The sequence below is a fragment of the Periplaneta americana genome, chromosome 17 (genome assembly GCF_040183065.1).
Source record: "Periplaneta americana isolate PAMFEO1 chromosome 17, P.americana_PAMFEO1_priV1, whole genome shotgun sequence".
NCBI classification, from domain to species: Eukaryota; Metazoa; Arthropoda; class Insecta; order Blattodea; family Blattidae; genus Periplaneta; species Periplaneta americana.
Genome location: NC_091133.1, coordinates 86,913,097 through 86,933,152, shown reverse-complemented (window position 1 = coordinate 86,933,152; position 20,056 = coordinate 86,913,097). Strand labels below are relative to the sequence as shown.

Sequence of the window (20,056 nt, the reverse complement as noted above, 5' to 3'; positions counted from 1 at the left end):
TCTGGGAACCCTGCATACGGACATAGCGTCTGTGTCGGTATTCGAACCAAATTATTCAACGTGTTACATACAATACTCTTACGTCACAAAACAATTCTGTCAGAGGGCTTAAATTCCAATTAGTTTTTTTCCTTGAAAATAATATTACTGAAATAAATGGATCACTTTATTTTCAGCTCGTTGACACAGTTTTCGGATGCATACGCTCAAATAAATGTCAGAATTCGAGAGAGCATCCAATCAATTTTCAACTGACTTTGTACAGTAGTGGCAAAAAAAAACGGACCGACCCTTGTAGCTGATTTCAAATTCACAGATTCAAATTTTGCTAGTCACAAAACACATCTATCTTGTATAATTAATTGTAACAATGAAATTTATTGCATTTGTTCGATTCTTACAGTTTTTGTTTCCTTCAGTGCCTCAAACTTACAGATGAAAAAACTTTGAGAGTTTTATTTTCATCTGGCATAAATATTACATTTCTACATCTGTTCGGCAAAGATAACTGCGTATTTTTACATTAAATAGCAGTCCATACCTCTGGCTTCACTATCCATATTGAAATTACCACAGTTTGACACAATACACAGCACAGGATTCTTTTGCATCAGCTACAAGGGTCGGTCCGGTTTTTTTTTTTTTGCCACTACTGTACAATATCGAAAGAAGCTCAGACTACATTATATAAATGGAAAGTAGCAGATCACTTAATATGTATAGGCTAATTCACAATTACTATCCAAAAGATAAACGAGATCAGGGCAGAAAATGGTGGAAAGATATGTGAATTCAGAAATGACAAAATACCTAAAATGTGAATAATGGAAATATGAATGAAGAAGAAGTAAGAGGAAAGGATAATGATCATTTACGATTTTTTTTTTCAATATTTTTTAAATGAAACTTCTGAGAGCCGTACCTCCAAAAAAAAAAAAAAAAAAAAAAAAAAACACCTAGCGCTTGTTATGAATTTGTATTACAGCAAGGAATCTGAAGTAAACAGACAATGCATATCTTTGCAAAAGCTAAACTCTGTAACTTTAATTTACCATGTAAATACCTGGCATGCAACCGTTTGTTCAAATTTTCCCGCTGATACCTGCCAAATGAGATTCGTTTCGTTCTGTACGAAAAAGGTAAGATAAAACTGGAAAACTGATAATTAATATGAACATTTGGGATTGTTAAAAATCAGGGCATTTTTGAGATAGCTAAAACCGTTAAAAATAAGATTTATATAAACGTAATTTTGTTCTTCAGTCATTAATAACTTCTTCTCGAGGTTCTGTGTATCATTGAGATCAATACTCTGCGAAATTTTAAAGCATTTCCTTTTAGTACCGGTATCTTATTTTAGTTGTCATAAACCAATTGTTTTAGTTTTAAATTCTGAATATTACAGAGTATAAAAGTGTTAAATTTAACCCTAATTTATCTTTCATTGTTCTAAATATACTTTTAATACTTGCATAAGCAACGATTAACTTGTAACTTCTTTACTGTGTTAATATGAGGTACTTTACCTAGCTGACTAGTTTCGAAGTGGTATTCTTCATTGTCCGAAGCCTAGTGAAGATGATTATTACAGAAAAATTCGCTCCGGCGCCGAGGATCGAACCCGGGTCCTTAGCTCTACGTACCAAGTGATCTAACCACAGAGCTACGCCGAAGTTCAATCCACACACCGGATCGAATCCCTCTCCTCTAGTGTTTTTCCCTTTGTGGCCTGACACCAAGTTCGACATTATAACTCATTAAGTCAACTGCCATTATACAAGGAGCGCACTCAATTGAGTGACTTGGTGGCCGGGATTCCCCAGTAATATGCACTGTTGGGCGAAGAATCTACTTAAAGATTAATTTTTGGTCCAACAGAAGATTAAGAAGCTCCAGCGCGGACAATGAAGAATACCACTTCGAAACTAGTCAGCCAGATAAAATACCTCATATTAACACAGTAAATAAGTTACAAAGTTAATCAGACCCTAATTTATCATCTCTCACTGCACGAGCATTTAAAACATCGGTACATATTTACAACTTAAGAAGTTTCACTTTTGCCACGCATGGAGGTTACACATTGATTTTTTTCTGACTCTATACGGTTTGTTCCTCATTTAACGGAAGGATACCGTAACATGGAAATCGTTCGTTATGTGAGATCAGTGGTTTCCATTTACATCACAACCTGCAAAAGCCGCTCTCACTTCCTTTCCACATTTGCACACAGCAGAGATGCATCTCTTCAAAATAGTTTCCGTCTATTAACCTCTGGATAGTCTTTGATGTTATACAACTCAAAATTGCATAACTTCATACCGACACATCCCTTTTGTGCCTACAACTCATACTGTTACAAAATATTCTGTGGATATTTTTTCCTAACCTCACTTCACACATTAACATAATTATGCCTAAAGCTCTATTAAGATTCTAGGAAATGAATGTTCAACTATAGACTTAATTCCCCATACATTGTACTTAAAACAAACACACATTCCCAATACTCTTCATCATTCACCGTTTAAGTTTCTTGTCATTGGAACTCCCTACCTCATACCTTAAGGGGCTGTCAGACATTTATTAATTTCAAAACCCGGTTGTCAGCTAGACTGCTTAGACTGTGAGCTTTCCTAAACTGTAACTTTTTCTAATATACGATTTTTTTTATTTTTAACATATAATTTTTTTTTTATTTTAACAATTACTTCGATTTACATTACTATAATTGTTTGATTCTTAGTATTACATATAACTAAACTTGTTTTCATTTTTTTGTTATTATTTTTGTTATTATTATTTTTATTATTATTATTATTATTATTATTATTATTATTATTATTACTACTACTACTACTATTATTATTAATTGTATATTGTTACTGTATTTCTGCCATTTTTATATTTGCTACTGTTCTAATACTGGTTGAGTGGAAGAGAAAGCTTTATAGCTTTAACTCTACCAGTAGAAATAAATCTACTAAGTAAATATATAGGCCTAAATAAATAGCCTATACATGCAATAGGTTTCCTTAGAAGTATCCGTAAGCATTCATACACGCGTCCCTTTGTGTGGGAAGGTATCTAATACTATCAGCGAAAAAACACATTGGCTGCTCCTGGAATAATTTCAGAACTGCGGCCTTCACTTCATCGTCTGTGTGGAATTGTGCCCCTTACCTTCAAGGCCCCAAAAAATTATATAAAGTCAAATGGTGACAAATCGGGACTGTAAGTCAATTGTACCAGAGCCCTCTGCTCTTAGGAATTGAATCACTGCTCGCTGGTCAACTCTGGACGGATTTGGAATCTCACTAGTCATGTTAATAGGAGTCTGATACCTACGCACTTCCTGTGTGTAGAACAAATAATACCACAACATCACATAACACGAGATTATACTTAACGAACAGCAGAACACGTAAGGCGGGGCAAACGGTTTCATTTGATCATGCCTGGTAGATTAAAAAAAAATTATATAGGTCTAAAGGCTGGTTCACAATAAACCGGGAACGGAAACAATAACGATAACGAGAACGGAAATAATGTTAAAATAAATATATTTAAATGTGAGCATTCATAATAGTTAATTGTGAATGTTCACATTTAAAAACATATATTTTAACAATATTTCCGTTCTCTTTCTCGTTATCGTTTCCGTTTCCGGTTTATTGTGAACCAGCCTTAAGCCTAAAACAAGAAAAATGAAATGAAGAGAAAGAGCAGAATAAAAAAGCAAAAAATATAAAGATAAGGATCAGAATAAGAAGAAAACAGTTGACTGGAGATATAGGCATATTTAAATCCTCACATTCAGTGAGGGATGTGAGACGGTATGCGACGGTATGGAATACCGCCACAAACATACCGTTAGTGAAAAATGATATACCGTTACTGAAAAAATGTGATCGTAAAATATGTTTATACATTTCTTCACAGCAAAGAGTAATATCTGTTTGCTTCGTAAATCTAAACCACAGCCTTCTGGAACTGTATTCAATGTGTATTTAGACACGCTTATTTGATAAGCTTAATCCCTGGAATGCTTACAACGGTAGTTTATAGTAGGTTATTTTACGACGCTTTATCAACAGCTTAGGTTATTTAGCGTCTGAATGATATGAAGGTGATAATGCCAGTGAAATGAGTCCGAAGTCCAGCACCGAAAGTTACCCAGCATTTGCTCATATTGGGCTAAGGGAAAACCCCGGTAACTTGCCCCGACCGGGAATCGAACCCGGGCCACCTGGTTTCACGGCCAGACGCGCTAACCGTTACTCCACAGGTGTGGACTACAACGGTAGTATTTCAAGTATAGAAGGCTGTGGTCTGTAGCTTCGTAGTGGCCATTGTTGCCAATTTAGTGACTGTCATTTTTTGTTGCACTTTTTATTAATAATTAAGTAAGGTACTTTGAAGCTTTAACATTATTTTAAACTAGCCGTACCCGTGCGCTCTGCTGCACCTGTTAGAAATAAATATAAAGTAATTACATAATTAAAATAGGACGTTTGATCCAGGGAACAACTTTTACAACAGCGCAAGATAATCTGCTTCGCTCATTACCCAATTTTTTTTTTTGCATTGCATTTATTGCATATATATATAATGTATTTTAACACGACTCAATTGAGCATAGTTAAAATTTGAATTATAAAATAATGGATTGCTAAGCTAACGTACTATTACTGCATACTAAATCAATACACTCTCGTTGTTCGTTAATTCTCTGAGATTAAAATGAATGTACATAAATATTATTTTAACAAATACAGAAAACGAATGTACAAAATAGCCTATCAAATTTTCTGTGCATAAGAAGCTATTTTAATCTTACCTGTCCTCGATTTACTCAGACGTTACTGTAATAACATTATAGCATTATGTCCATCTAGATAAACTACACTTTCCAATGGTGAAATATAATTAATTATACAAATCGGTTAATTTGGCTTCTGATATTACTTCATACAAACACAGAAACATTCTCTGTAGGCTATGTTTAATAGCTTTCGATTGTTGATGTCCAAGGCCCCTGTTTCGATTGTTGTTGTCCAAGGCCCCTTATAGACGAAGTCATTTGTTCTTAATTCATTGCACCGTCTTAGATGGCGTTATTTTAATTTTAAAACTCATTTATCTCATTAAATATCAGTCCTATCAAAATTTTGTAAAGAATAAAACTTATCGGAAATCATTTTTAAAGAAACTTTTGTTATGTAACATTTTTCACAAAAATCAATAATAAGCGAGATATTTCGATTTATTTAATTCAGGCCCTCTTATAACCCCCCTTTTAAATAAAGTATTTTGAGTGCCATATAGCCTAAAATCTAAGTTACAACGAAGTTAATTTATATTCCAATTTTCATATAAATCGGTTCAGCCATTATCGCGTGAAAAGGTAACAAACACACAGACAGACATACAAACAAAAATTTCAAAAATGCTATTTTCGGTTTCAGGGTGGTTAATTATATATGTTAGGACTAATTATTTTTGTAAAACCGAAAATTACCAGAAAAATTTCGGCTGATTTATTATTAGTATAGATAAGTCTCAAAGGACATTGTAAAATGATCTAGTAAATAACTTAAGTAACTTGAAATTATGTTATTAAGAAATTTAATGTGTTGCGTAAGCTTAAAAAATTCGCATTACTGGCTGTACGAAACAATTTATTGTATACATCATTTATGTTTATGTTGTAAGGGAGGGCATATGGCTTTTTTAAATCGAGGTATGCCAGAGGAAAATCTTGGGGTAGCATAACGCTTCCGGTTTTTTCCCCACTTCCCTCATTGCTCACACTATACCCTGTACATGAATCTGGTTTCAATCCAGATCAGTCTTCATTAAATAATCATTACGAACAAAATATCGGTCACTTTCGAATGGAAACTGCTACTACAAGTTTTATCATTGCAAGAGAATCGCTAATTGAACTGAGCGTCGGCAGGAATTACAACACTCAATTTAAATGTAAATTTCAACACACTCACATACTCTGTCTCATAGCTTTCTGTAGTCAACGTCCTTGCAAGGATCGTTTCGTTTTTTCTCGAAAGCCCGAGTTTCGCGCATGGAAGCAGGTCGAGTTCACCGACATGGCATATTTATTCAACCTGGAGCTCAGGAGATTTCGACATTCCAACCCAGTCAGAAAAGGGAAATTAACACATTTAATTATTATTTCCTTTGCAATGATTAAACAGGACGTTTCGGAAGGTATCTTGCAGGAAACCTTCACCGTTTCACACGGAAATAGGAAGGGCCGATAGTCTCCCCCGGTAGCACACACAATGAAACAAGAATTCGTGCCTGGATACGAGAGGCCGGTTTCAAAACGTGTCTCGTGCATTATTTTTAATTACCTATAACAAATTATGAATATGAAATCCGTCACTCAAGTTAATTCCCATGCAAATTGTTAATTAAAAGTAGTCTGAACGGAAATCGATCTACGTTATACATGCAGTCATAATCTTTGTAAGATCAGTTTCGTACACTTGCGTATCGATAATCGATAATAAACTTCGCTTCCTGTTTCCTACAAGAAGAAATTAACTATCCCTACTGAATTCTATTCCAAGCAACGTAAATTTATTGTCCTCAAATAAGAATTTACTGTTTTCCCTTTTCAGGTACAGATCTTTCATCGTGTTTGAGCGGTACAATTTCTTGATAAAAAAAAATCCAGAGGATAAGAGTTCTAGAATCAGTAGAAAACCGGACATTCAACACATATTTATAAATACTAGGAGTGTTCCTTGTACAGTGTTCCTTACTTACTTATTGGCTCTTAAGGAACCCGGCCCTCACATAAGCCCGCCATCGGTCCCTATCCTGTGCAAGATTAATCCAGTCTCTAGCATCATATCCCACCTCCATCAAATCCATTTTAATATCATCCTCCCATCTATGTCTCGGCCTCCCCAAAGGTCTTTTTCCCTCTATATGCATTTCTAGATTCGTCCATACGTGCTACATGCCCTGCACATCTCAAACGTCTGGATTTAATGTTCCTAATTATGTCAGGTGAAGAATACAATGCGTGCAGTTCTGTGTTGTGTAACTTTCTCCATTCTCCTGTAACTTCATCCCTCTTAGCCCCAAATATTTTCCTAAGCACCTTATTCTCAAACATCTTTAACCTATGCTCCTCTCTCAAAGTGAGAGTCCAAGTTTCACAACCATAAAGAACAACCGGTAATATAACTGTTTTATAAATTCTAACTTTCAGATTTTTTGACAGCAGACTGGATGATAAAAGCTTCTCAACCGAATAATAACAGGCATTTCCATATTTATTCTGTTTAATTTCCTCCCGAATATCATTTATATTTGTTACTATTGCTCCAAGGTATTTGAATTTTTCCACCTCTTCAAAGGATAAATTTCCAGTTTTTTATATTTCCATTTCGTACAATATTCTCGTCACGAGACAATCATATACTTTGTCTTTTCGGGATTTACTTCCAAACCTATCTCTTTATTTGCTTCAAGTAAAATTCCCGTATTTTTCCTAATGGTTTGTGGATTTTCTTCTAATATATTCACATCATCCGCATAGACAAGCAGCTGATGTAACCCGTTCAATTCCAAACCCTCTGTTATCCTGGATTTTCCTAATGGCATACTCTAGAGCAAAGTTAAAAAGTAATAGTGATAATGCACCTCCTTACTTTAGTCCACAGTGAATTGGAAACGCATCTGACAGAAACTGACCTATACGAACTCTGCTGTACGTTTCACTGAGACACATTTTAATTAATCGAACTAGTTTCTTGGGAATACCAAATTCAATAAAAGTATTATTTAAAACTTGGACAATTGATATGTGAAAAATAAAAATCATATTCCATAAAAGTTACATTTGAAGAAAGATCATATTCTAGAGACGAAAAACAGTCTTTTTGACAATCGGCTTTTGAAAATAGTCAATGTCTGAAGCTTCTGTATACACTATTTACGAAATAAGTAGACTATATATTACGAAATAAAATACCTTTAATGACAATATAAAACACTATACATAAGTGTAAATAATGTTTGATCAATTTAGGCCTACATTCTTTAACATAATGTAAACAGTAAAAATAGCGTTATCTAGTGTACATAGTTTAAATAATATAAATTGCAAATACTGATGTAATTGTTTAAGTGGTCCATGTTTTGTTTTGCCCAACTTGACAAAACAGGATTCACGTGAGCAGACTGAAGTATTTCGCTTGCTACATGCACGCACACATCCGTTACAATAAAAACTCCAGTAATACTTGAACCTTGTAGCCTCCTGGGACAAAGTACGATCCCTAGTTATTACTATTCATGTTAAAATCGACCCATGACCTACTAGAGATTCTGTTCTCTTTGGACATAGTAGAATTTGTTTTTATTAAGTGTCGAATAAATTTGCCTGTAAGTTAAAATGTGAATTTTTGTTATGGTGCCCAATCAAATTATGTAGGCTACATATGCAGCTTGTGTGTAATGGACTTTTTGAACTCTAGTAATTCCAGCACTCGCCTGTTCCAGCTGAAAATATTTCCACTCGTGTAAAAGCTCCACTTTTCACTCTAGTTATATAAATATCTATTTTGAGACAATGTTATATCTTTTAATTTAAAATATTTTATAAAATGATGTATCATTCTATAATTAAGTAATGGCATAATAGTACATTATGCAACGAGCCTATAATGGTAGTAATTAAAACGCAAGTATGATTATGAAACGAGCGCAAGCGAGTTTCATAATTTTCATACGAGCGTCTTAATTACCATTATAGGCAAGTTTCATACGACTTTTTATGCTCGACCATATTTCTAACTTGAAATTATTTAAAATTAGGTCTTCTTATGGTTATGTGCGAACTGACCTGAATTGTGAGATGTGCGCAGACGCGAAAGTATCGATTTTTTCCGAGGCAGAATGTCACTGAGCTTGGCAGAGAATAAGATGAAGATTACTCTGATATAACCTGGAAATTGATTTAGAATTGAAAAACGAGATGACAAATTGAATTTATTTGAATATTATTTACAATTAACGCTAATTATTATAGTAACAGAACATAACCTTCTGCGACAGTATTGGATTTCCAACCTCCGTGACTTTTCGCTAATTGTCTTTCGATTGCATATCCGAGAATAATCGATATAACGGTACAAAGCTGACTTGTCATTGGCTGAACACCTGAACTTTAATGAGTAGGTGTACTTTAATGACATGCATTGAAGGACTGCTACCAGGTGTATAATTACTACATTTCGGCATGGTCGAGCATAAATTTATTTTTAATGCATAAAATGTATTTAATATAAAATTTAAAGATCTATTATCACTGAAATGAAGTAATATCACCACAGAATGATAAACATTATTTTCCAATTTATAGAAAATATTCAATGAAGAATTTAAATGTGTTGACAGTGAAACTAGCTATTACACAGTAGAGCAGTACACAATTACGGTGCAACTTTAATGCTGTTTATTCACGGAAGGCACGGCTGTGGAAGTGAATCCTGATGTCTGTTGTCTTTTGTTGAGTTATGGCTCCGTGGTGAACTCAAGCCATGAAGGAAATAATATTATCAGTTCAAGATAAGTTTATCCACGAGCAGTAATAATCATGGAGTACTTAGCTATAAAAACAGACTGTATTACTACACAATTTCTCTTCGGATTCACGTAAGTGTTCAACTTCCTGTAAATTAACATTCCATAACAATATTTCCAAGATACGACATAAAAAAGAATGAGACGAAACGCTTGTTTTGTCAAGCATCATACTGCACACCCGGACTTGATGGTATCTCGATACAATGGAGTCCTGCTGTGAAACCAAATACCTTGCCCAACACTTCCTGCTTGCCACATAAAAACATATCAAGCTTGTTTTGATGGCTAGAGAAGGAAATCTGACTCGTCTAGGCTTAGAACAGAATTACTACCAGTAGACTGCGTAATTGTAGTCTTAATACGATTGTCGACATCATAAGCTTCTCACTACTTTTTGTTGTCTTCGTTATGGATCGTTAGCTTCCTCCACTTCAACTGTAATATTACGATATACACTACTGTGAGTGAATTAATGTAAGAAAGCAAGAATTAATGTAAGAACGAAAGAATGACGGCAGCAAGAGAATAAAAATGAATGAATTAATTAATTAATTAATTAAAAGAGCGAAAGGATGAACCGAATGGGTCTATGAATTAATTAAAAAACTAGCGATGAAATTAACAAATGAATTACGAAATGAATAAGCGATAGAATGAATTAATGGCATTAATTTAATAAATGACGATGGAACAAGTGAAAGAATGAATGAATTGAAGATATGAATTAATGAATGAATGAATTAATTAATTAATGGAGCAAAATAAGAGATGGATGAATGAACGCAGAAATGGAACGGATTAAACCATCATCATCATCATCATCATCATCATCATCTCCCTCACGTATTAGACCCTACAGGATCTGTTACGGTCTCATGCCAGCGCTTGCGTGGTCTTCCCAATTTCCTCTTTCCTCTTGGTACATAAGTAAGAATCTGTTTAGGCCATCTTGTGCGATCCATCCTTTCGACATGTTTTTTTTTTCCACTGAAGTCGATATTGTTGAACAAAATTAACTATAGGATCCATTTTTAGTTCCTGCAATATGTCCACATTTTTACGGTGTTCCAGCAAAGAGCATCCCGCTGTTCGTCGCATGAACCTCATTTCCGCTGTCGTCAGCCTTTGCTCATCGGCTTTTCTGATTGTCCATGCCTCGCTACCGTAAGTGAGGACCGGTCGAGCTAGTGTTTTATATACCTTTAGCCTTGTATGTTTCTGAACATGGGATGATTTGAAGACGGTGTTAATTACGCCAGTGATTTTTATAAATTTAGATATTTTTTGACATATCTTCATCAGTGATGTAAGAGAGGTTATAACCTAAATAGTTAAATGAATTAACACGTTCAATTAAAGTATTATTTATCATGATCTTACTTGGAATTGGGTTCTCTCCCGAAAATGCCATGACTTTCGTTTTCTCTTTTTAGATTTCCATATTGAAATCTGAGGCGATTATTTGCAAATTATAAATGGCTCTTTGTAAAGCTTCCTCTGTTTGAGCGATAATAACCGATCGTCGGCAAACATTAGTGTATCGAGAACTGTGTTTCGATTAATTTGAATTCCAGCATGATGACTTTGTCTCCAAATATATAAAATATGGTTCATATATATAATAAACAACAGAGGGGAAAGACCGCATCCTTGTCTAACACTTTGGTTGATGGAAGTCCAGCTAGTAGTTCCGCGTTCAGTTCTTATGGCAATTTCATTTTGTTGATATAAATTATAAATGGAGAGAATGATTTGGTTTGGCACATTATCATAGCGTAAAATCTCTAAAAGTTTATTTCTATCAACTCTATCAAAAGCTTTAATGAAATTAATAAAAGCCAAGTGGGTTGGAATATTAAATTCTCTGTGCTTTTCAATTAAAGTCTTCATGGTGAAATAGCTGTCACAACATGATCTTCCTTTTCGGAATCCATTCTGTTCCTCAGTGATTTTGTCTTCGTAAAGATGTGATAGTTTATTTTTTATTATGGCTGTATAGATCTTATATCCAGAATTGAGAAGACTTATACCCCTGTAATTTTCACATAATTTTTTGTTTCCTTTCTTATAAATAGGTACAACAATGGCTTTTTGCCAACTTTCTGGGGGTGAACGGATTAAATAATGAATTAATGGCATTAACCTATCCACAGGAACTCTATATTACATTCAAGTCTCATACAGTAATATTAACAGCCGGAACTGATTAAATAAATAAATAAATAAATGAGCAAAAAAATTTAAAAAATGAATGCATGGTCGAAAAACTATTATATTAAAATGGGTGAAGTAGAATGAAATTAAGGAATTTAATGAGTTAATTAATTAATTAGAGGATTAATGAATACATTAATTAATAAACAAGGTAATAAATGAACAAACGGATAAAGAAATTATTTAATGAACGAGTAACATAAACGAATTTACTGACAAGCGAGTAAATGGGTTTATTAACAAAAAAACAAATGAATAAGGATAAAAAAATAATATACAAATGAATTACTAAACAAGTGAATGAACAAGCACGATAATGAATTAACATAATGGATGAATGAATAAACATGCAAGTAAGCGATTTCATTAATAAACTAGCTAGTGAATGAGCAAGTGAATATGAATGAATGGACAAACGAGTAAATGAAGGAATAAACAAATTAAAGAACAAATTAATGAACGAACAAACAAGTTGCGACTGAACAAATTAACGACAAACAGACTGACTGACTGACTGATTGAACAAACGAATTGACACAATAATTAATGGACAAAAGCAAATGATTGAATCTGCAAACAAACAAATTAATGAAAGTAAATGAGCAAACAGGCCAATCAATGAGTAACAAAGGAATGAGCAAATTAATTAATAAACAAAAGGAATATACCTAAATATAAGCTATTCAAGTTTAAAATCCCCATATAAATATAATAACTCAATAAATAATTATTCAGTTGTAGGAGAAGAACAAGATCAAAGAACAGTTGGAAAATATGGATTGGGAAAAAGAAATGATAGAGGAGAATATTTGGTGAATTTCTGTAAAAGAAATGCAATGATTGTTGGAAATACATTATTCCAACAAAGCATTGCCATGAATGGACGTCACATTGAGCACCTCCTATAAACAAGTGTTTATATCTCAGAAAATACCGGTATGTGTTGTAGGACCTATGTTTATTAGACATTATTTTCTTGGTTTGATGCATACTAGCACCTCCTAAAATATTGGATACTTTTTAACACGCTGTATATTGGTACAGAAAAGGTTCTGAAATTGCTTAAAAAATGCAAAGACTATACCAGGAGTGGATATTAACTCAAATCATGCCCTGCTGATAGGCGAAGTAGGTATACGTCTGAAGAAGATAAGAGGAAGACAGGTGACGAAATTGAACATGGAAAAACTGAAGAACGAAGAGGACAGAAGAAAATTTGAAGCAAATTTTCAAAAGAAAGTCGCTATATTAGAATCCACACCTGAGAATAATAATGAGTACTGTACTCGTTTAAAAAGTTGTATACAGACAACAGCAGAAGAAACAATAGGACACACAGAAGGTGTGAGAATTAAGAAATCTTGGATCACAGGAAAAATGTTAGAGAAGATGGAGGAAAGGAGAAAATGGAAAAACATCAACATAGAAGAAGATAAAAGAAACTACAGGAAACTAAACAACGAATTAAGAAGTAAAACTGATAAAGCAAAAAAAAGACTGGATGAAAGAGAAATGTGAAGAAATAGAGGATCTAGAGAGAAAAGAAAGATATGATTCAATGTACCGCGAAGTAAAATGTTTGGACTTCACAAATAAGAACAGGAAATCCATGCGATTGATAGAGGACGACATCGGAAATGAAATAATAGACAAACAAGGAATACTATAGATGGACGAAATATGTAGAAGGGTTATATGAGACAAGGAATCGTCCAGATGACTTAGCTATAGAAGACGAAGAAGCCTTATCAAAAGACGAAAAAGGATTTTAGTGAAATGCTTGGGTGAAGACAAAAAGGAAATTTTATCATTATGCAACGAAATATGTGTGTAAGGCGAATGGCCTGAAGATTTTACGAAGACTGTGTTGATTCCAATACCGAAGAAAAATAATGCCAAGAAATGTAAGGAGTTCAGGACTATCAGTCTAATATCGCACTCGGCGAAGATACTCTTGCGAATGCTGAATCGACGTTTATATTCTAAGGTGGAAGAACAGTTAGAAGAAGAGCAACTTGGCTTCAGGAAGGGAAAAGGTACGAGAGATGCAATTGGACTGCTACCGACAATTGGTGAAAGATACCTAGAGAAGAATAAAGAAATGTATGTAATATCTGTGGACCTAGAAAAGGCTTTTGACAGAGTGGATTGGAATAAACTGATGGGGATCCTAAAGAAAATAGGTTTGGAATGGAAAGAGAGAAGACTGTTCAGTAATCTTTATATGAAACGAGTCAAAGTCGGGATAGGACAAGAAATCTCAGAAGGAATTGAAATTGGGAGAGGAGTATGTCAAGGATGTCCATAATCACATACCCTGTTCAACATCTACTACTGGGAGGATTTAGTGAAGAACTGTTTTCAGAACATGGGAGGAGTGATAGTACGAGGAAGAATAATGAAGTGCATAAGATTTGCTGATGATATGGCGTTGTTAGCAGAAAAGGAAATACTAAAAGATATGCTACTGGAGCTAAATGGTGGCTGTGAGCAGTATGGGATGAAGATAAATGCAAATAAGACGAAGAGCATGGCCATAGGAAGAAAAATACAAAAGATAAACTTGTGACTTCTATATGAGGCAGTAGAGCAAGTGGACAGCTTCAAATACTCGGGGTGTACATGAGCTGCTGCCAGGAAGTCAAAAGGAGAATAGCAATGTCCAAGGAAGCTTTTAATAAAAAAAAATGCGTATCTTCTGCAGACCTCTGGAAGAAAAAACGAGGAAGAGACTAGTGACGTGCTTTGTATGGAGTGTGGCAATGTATGGGGCAGAACCATGGACATTACGATGAATAGAAGCATTTGAAATGTGGATATGGAGAAGAATGGAACGTGTGAAGTGGACAGACAGAATAAGAAATGAAGCTCTGTTGGAAAAAAGTGGGTGAAGAAAGAATGATGCTGAATCAGGAAGAGGAAAAGGAATTGGTTGGGTCACTGGCTGAGAAAAAACTGCCTACTGAAGGATGCACTGGAAGGAATGGTGAACGGGAGAAGAGTTCGGGGTAGAAGAAGATATCAGATGATAGACGACATTAAGATATATGGATCATATGAGGCAACAAAGAGGAAGGCAGAAAATAGGAAAGACTGAAGAAAGCTGGGTTTGCAGTGAAAGACCTGACCTTGAGCAGAACACTAAATGAAATGAAATAATTATTAACGTTACAAAAAATTTAAGAAAAGATAACTTTAAATTAATTAATTATATTACTAATCAAAAACATATGTAAAGATCAACTAAGAAATTAAATAATGCATATATGGCTGGGGATGGTAGGCTGAATGTTGAAGAGTAAGAGAGAGCGATAGTGACTGTGATTATAATACACATTAAATATAATTAATTTGTTATACAGTAACTGACCGATTTTTCTGACGCTACATAATGTTAATATTCAGAAATCGTAAAATTGAGTGGCTATAAAGAATTCTGCAATGATGTCACTAGTACTAATAAAGGCAACACAACACATGTAATGTTGCTTAGGAGTCAGGGCCATGTATACCTAGGCCAAGGGCAACGCAGTCTAAATGGGAGAGAAGCCATAAAATTGTACAAGTACACAAATAGAAGGTGCAACTGATTATGCCAGACAATATTATATAATAAAGACAATATTTAATTAGTAATTAGAGATCGAAAAAAAACTGTGAAAAGAAGTATCAGCAGTTTTTGTATTCTATGTTTATACTTTATTTGAAGGTCACCACGTAGCCTACGTAAAGCTGCTAAAATAAAGGTTTTCAAGTAAAACACTTATATCTCTGTTTGTAGTTTGTTTTGTATAATACAATGAATTCAATGTTTCTTACTTGCTCATAAACAAATTGTAAAGGAAGCTAGCTAATTCCTTGTTTAACCTTCTTGCTGAACAACATAAGATATTCTAAATCGGATAGTTAATATGGCAGTAATGGAGCAATGGTAGAACGAGAATTTAATCGGGAACAGACATGATCGGGCAAGTCTACCACAGATCTAACTTTCTTTTCGCAATTTTCTTCGCAGGTCACTGAGTGGTGTGCATCCTCTTAATCAATAAGACGTATTATCAATAAGTTATGTATATAAGCTTATGACGTAATGATATTAACCCAATAAATGCAAAACGTAGGAATCTTCGTTAAACAACAAATTAACAAAAAAAAATAAGTAAGTAATTTATTCGAGCCTTCGCTGTCGCAAAGTAGAAACGTTACACATATTGTTTCACAGTAATATTTAACTGAAGAAATGGTTAATATAAATCAGAACAAAACAACTCAAAATACGTAATAATTTCCACAAATAAAAAACTTAGCAATGCTGTAAATAAACATAACAGTATATAATGAAAAATTTAATCTAACATCAAAAAATATCGAAATAGTACGTGAAAATATAGAAATATCAAATACCGTATTATACTGATTGAATCTTGGATCTGACGTCTGATCTGTGTTGTGTTATTTCATGGTGAAATGAAACAAAGATAGAGTAACTTTACATATACATAGCCTATACATATAGATCTACATGGAAAAATAAATAAGCGAGTTTTCGTCGAGGTCGAGAATCAGTGTTAGGTTAGGTTAGGTTAGTTTAGTTCAGACTTTTTATTATGTCTTGCATATACGCTTTTTGGTAGATAGGAAGACAAATATATTTACTCTAGATCGAAGAAAGGAGTCCTCTGCCGCGTAGTGCAACATAAGTATAGTAACTTACCACTGCGTTACGTGATGATTTCATGTGAAAATGTGATAAAATCATCTGTAGGGTATAAAAGAAACGAAGGTACGACGGAGTGGTTGAGTTGAATTTACAGCTTTTGTAATGATCACATGGTATCTTTAGGGATATGTGCAACAATTATTTTCAAAGATATAAGCACCGGTACGTTTTTTTCTTCTGCATGTTTTACGTAGCGAGATCGAAGATTGATTCTAAATTTTGTATTGGCCTATGTGTGAAAAAATCCAAGTACTAAAATAATATCTATCTCATGCAGTAGAGCAGTACCCAAATATATACTACGTTTTCATGAAGTATTCAAATCGATTTGAATACATTTATCGTACAGAATACGATCCCCAGCGATCCCTGTTTTCATGCAATTTTTTATACGTATTGAAAACAATTTGAAAATGGTTGCTGAAGTTTCGAAAATAGTTATGTTAGTTAATGTTGGTCACCCTGTAGGTCTTAGCTATAAACAATATTGCGTTTTCTTAATGAGGCGCATGAAAACTTAATATTCAGACTGTTAATGAAGAATGGTAATATTGGTTTTTAGAAAAATACAAAATATGTGTTACAACACTCATTTCCAACATACATAATTACGTTCGCTGTTGGTAAAACAGCTGACACAGCAAACAAATGATTACTGTTTACGCGCTCGGCGTATTGAATACTTTTTAGGTGGGATACAAATCGTTAATCTCCGTTTTCATGGAAGTTTCTATACGGTAAGCGTATTTTTATTTAATTTGTTTTACTTGATTATTTAACGACGCTTTATCAACTAATTAGCCTACTAGGTTATTTAGCGTCGATAGGATTGATAGTGACATGGTATTTGGCGAGGTGAGGCCGAGGATTCGCCATAGATTACCCGACATTCGCCTTATGGCGGGCAAAACCCCTGAAAAAAACAGCAAGGTAATCAGCCAAGCGGAGATCGAACTCACGCCCGAGAGCAATTCCTAATCGGCAGGCAAGCGCCTCAGTCGACTGAGCTACGCATATTCAAATCGATTTGAATATTCCATGAAAACTAGTAACATTGTCAAGCTGTTCCAAACTGGCCATATTATTCAGTCAAAAAACAAAGATGCAATTACGAATTCAGGTACAGACTTAACTTCCGTACAAACACGCATCTTTTTTTTTTTTTTGCATATTTTACAATTGAGGCGTTCAGAGCTAAAGTGGATCAAGTTCATGAGACGTAGTTTTGAGATAATAGGACTTAAAGTTAACTTGATCTAGTGGATTATCTAATTTCAGTAGCAATAATTTTATTGCTTCATTCTCAAATGCTAGATTTATAAAATATAAACAATTGTGATGTTAATTGATGGAACGCTTTAGTGACTTGATTCACTATGGCTCAGAATATCGTGAACAAATAATCTGAGCCAAAAGTGACTGGTGTCACCTACCGGCGAATGCTTGGAATTAAGACTTGATCCATTACTGCTGGGAAAATAATCCAACTTAAGACAATCAGAAAATGAATTAAACTCAATTTATGAAAATTTGCGACTTGATCCACTTTAGCTCTGAGCGCCTCAATTGAGAAGCTAATATTCTAAATGTGCTAAGTGCCAAAAACAACTTTCTGAGATATTGATGAAAAACACACTGCGAAATGCATGTTGATATATCTACAACACGAAGCACAGAATTAATTCCTAAATTACATAAAGATAATTAAAATAAAAAATTGAAATGAAAATTTAAAAAAGAAATGAGAAAGTGGTTTGAATCAAGAACATTTAATTTTAAAGCAGTGTATGAATAGCTTTAGCTACGATCACATTTGCAAAATACAGAGTTTTTACATTGTGCAATTAACCATATTTTTGCGCACTTACAGTTAAGCTACGACAAAGACAATTTAGTATGATATTCTCGTATGAATGTTTCTCCCTTAGATTGAATAAAATCATATTTGAAAAACTGGCACTTAACATATTAGAATGTTAGGTCTTCAATTACATTAACCGGTTCTTTTGATTTCACTAGTGGCAGAATACAAAATGGTTATTTAAGAAAGTAGCATTTGACTGTCGATCCCCGAACACTGTGGCAAGTCAACAAGAAATGTTACCCTCCATTTACACTTCACAGAATACAGTAGATTAGGAGTTCCAAGTCTCAACACAGATTCACTTGTTTATAAAAATCTGTGTTAATACAACAAAATTGGAATAATGTTCTGTATATAAAATCTAGACACATTATCAAGGTAACACAGTTAGTAAAGGTAATAAAAAAATGTTACATTATACATAATTACCCAACGTTTTGCACTCTAGAAGTTTACAGTAATAAAAGTTTAAAGCAGCTATTTTGAAAATATCAAAAGTGCCATTGTAATGGCGTTTATTTCGTTTACCAGTAAAAAACCATTCGTAATGAAACGATTCAGTTTCAGTAGAAGTGAACTAAGAACCTAATCAAATGGGGCGCCACAAAGATTTAACCCTTATTGAAAACATGTACAACTTTATATTTACAACTCGCAAGGCTTTGTTGAACGCATAGGCAGAGAGAGAACAGTTTCCTGGGGGGGGGGGGGGGGGGCAAAGCAAAACTATAGAATCCCGATATAACAAGGTTATGGGGGGACATTATTTACCATTATAGCTTGACGTGGTGCGGTATATCGGAATATGATCATTTAATAAAGGTATTTTCGGGAAGCATATTTCTGTGGTGTTTGGGTAAAGGGAGGTAAGTCATAAAAATGAGTTCAGAGAAAAATGAAAATTAAACTTGAACCCTTTGTGAAAATAATTTTCTACACAAATAACACACATCAATTACTATATTCCTTGATTTTTGCACACCCACTTGTATAATTTAACTTGTGTGTTCATCTGGGGGAACAAAATTCCACCTGGGCAAAAAAATGATTTATACCCCTTTACCCGAACACCACAGATTTCTTAGTGTTACATCCATATTCGCGATGTTTCGGACCGAGTTGTATAGGGCTAGAACTGTAGGTCTACTATAAATTATAATAGGGCATAACTTAAAACAATCTCCCTATTTTTCTCCGTCATACACAAGACATGTATACATCAATAATACCTACTACATAACAGTGCTAACAAACTTTTTTATCTGAAGCTTACCTTCCTGAAGATATATAAAATGTAAATTCTAATTATTTTACTTAATCTCTCGTCTTTAAGTTTACACATTATACCGGGATCACTTTTTTTTCTGCATTGTTCTGCATTTGTTATTCATATTAATTTCTCCATGTGACGGCCTAAACATCTGCATACTGTAACACACGAGTGCAGGCTGTTACAAAAGAAACATTACAGTGCTTCCATTCCTCAAATGAGGTATAGAAATTATTATAGTCAGAAATTTAAAATAAATATTATAGTCCAGATCTGAAAACAAGTTTGGGGGGGGGGGGCACAGTGCCCCCCCAAGTGCCCCCCTCCCCATGCTCCCCCTCCATAACTCACGAAAGCATAT

General features: G+C 34.2%; 1 protein-coding gene across 1 annotated transcript in view; it reads right to left on the bottom strand.

Annotated features, from left to right (window-relative positions):
* LOC138693071 (uncharacterized) overlaps nucleotides 1–20,056 on the bottom strand; it is a 512,392-nt gene that overhangs the window by 491,723 nt on the left and 613 nt on the right. The gene's annotated exons all lie outside the window — the stretch shown is intronic.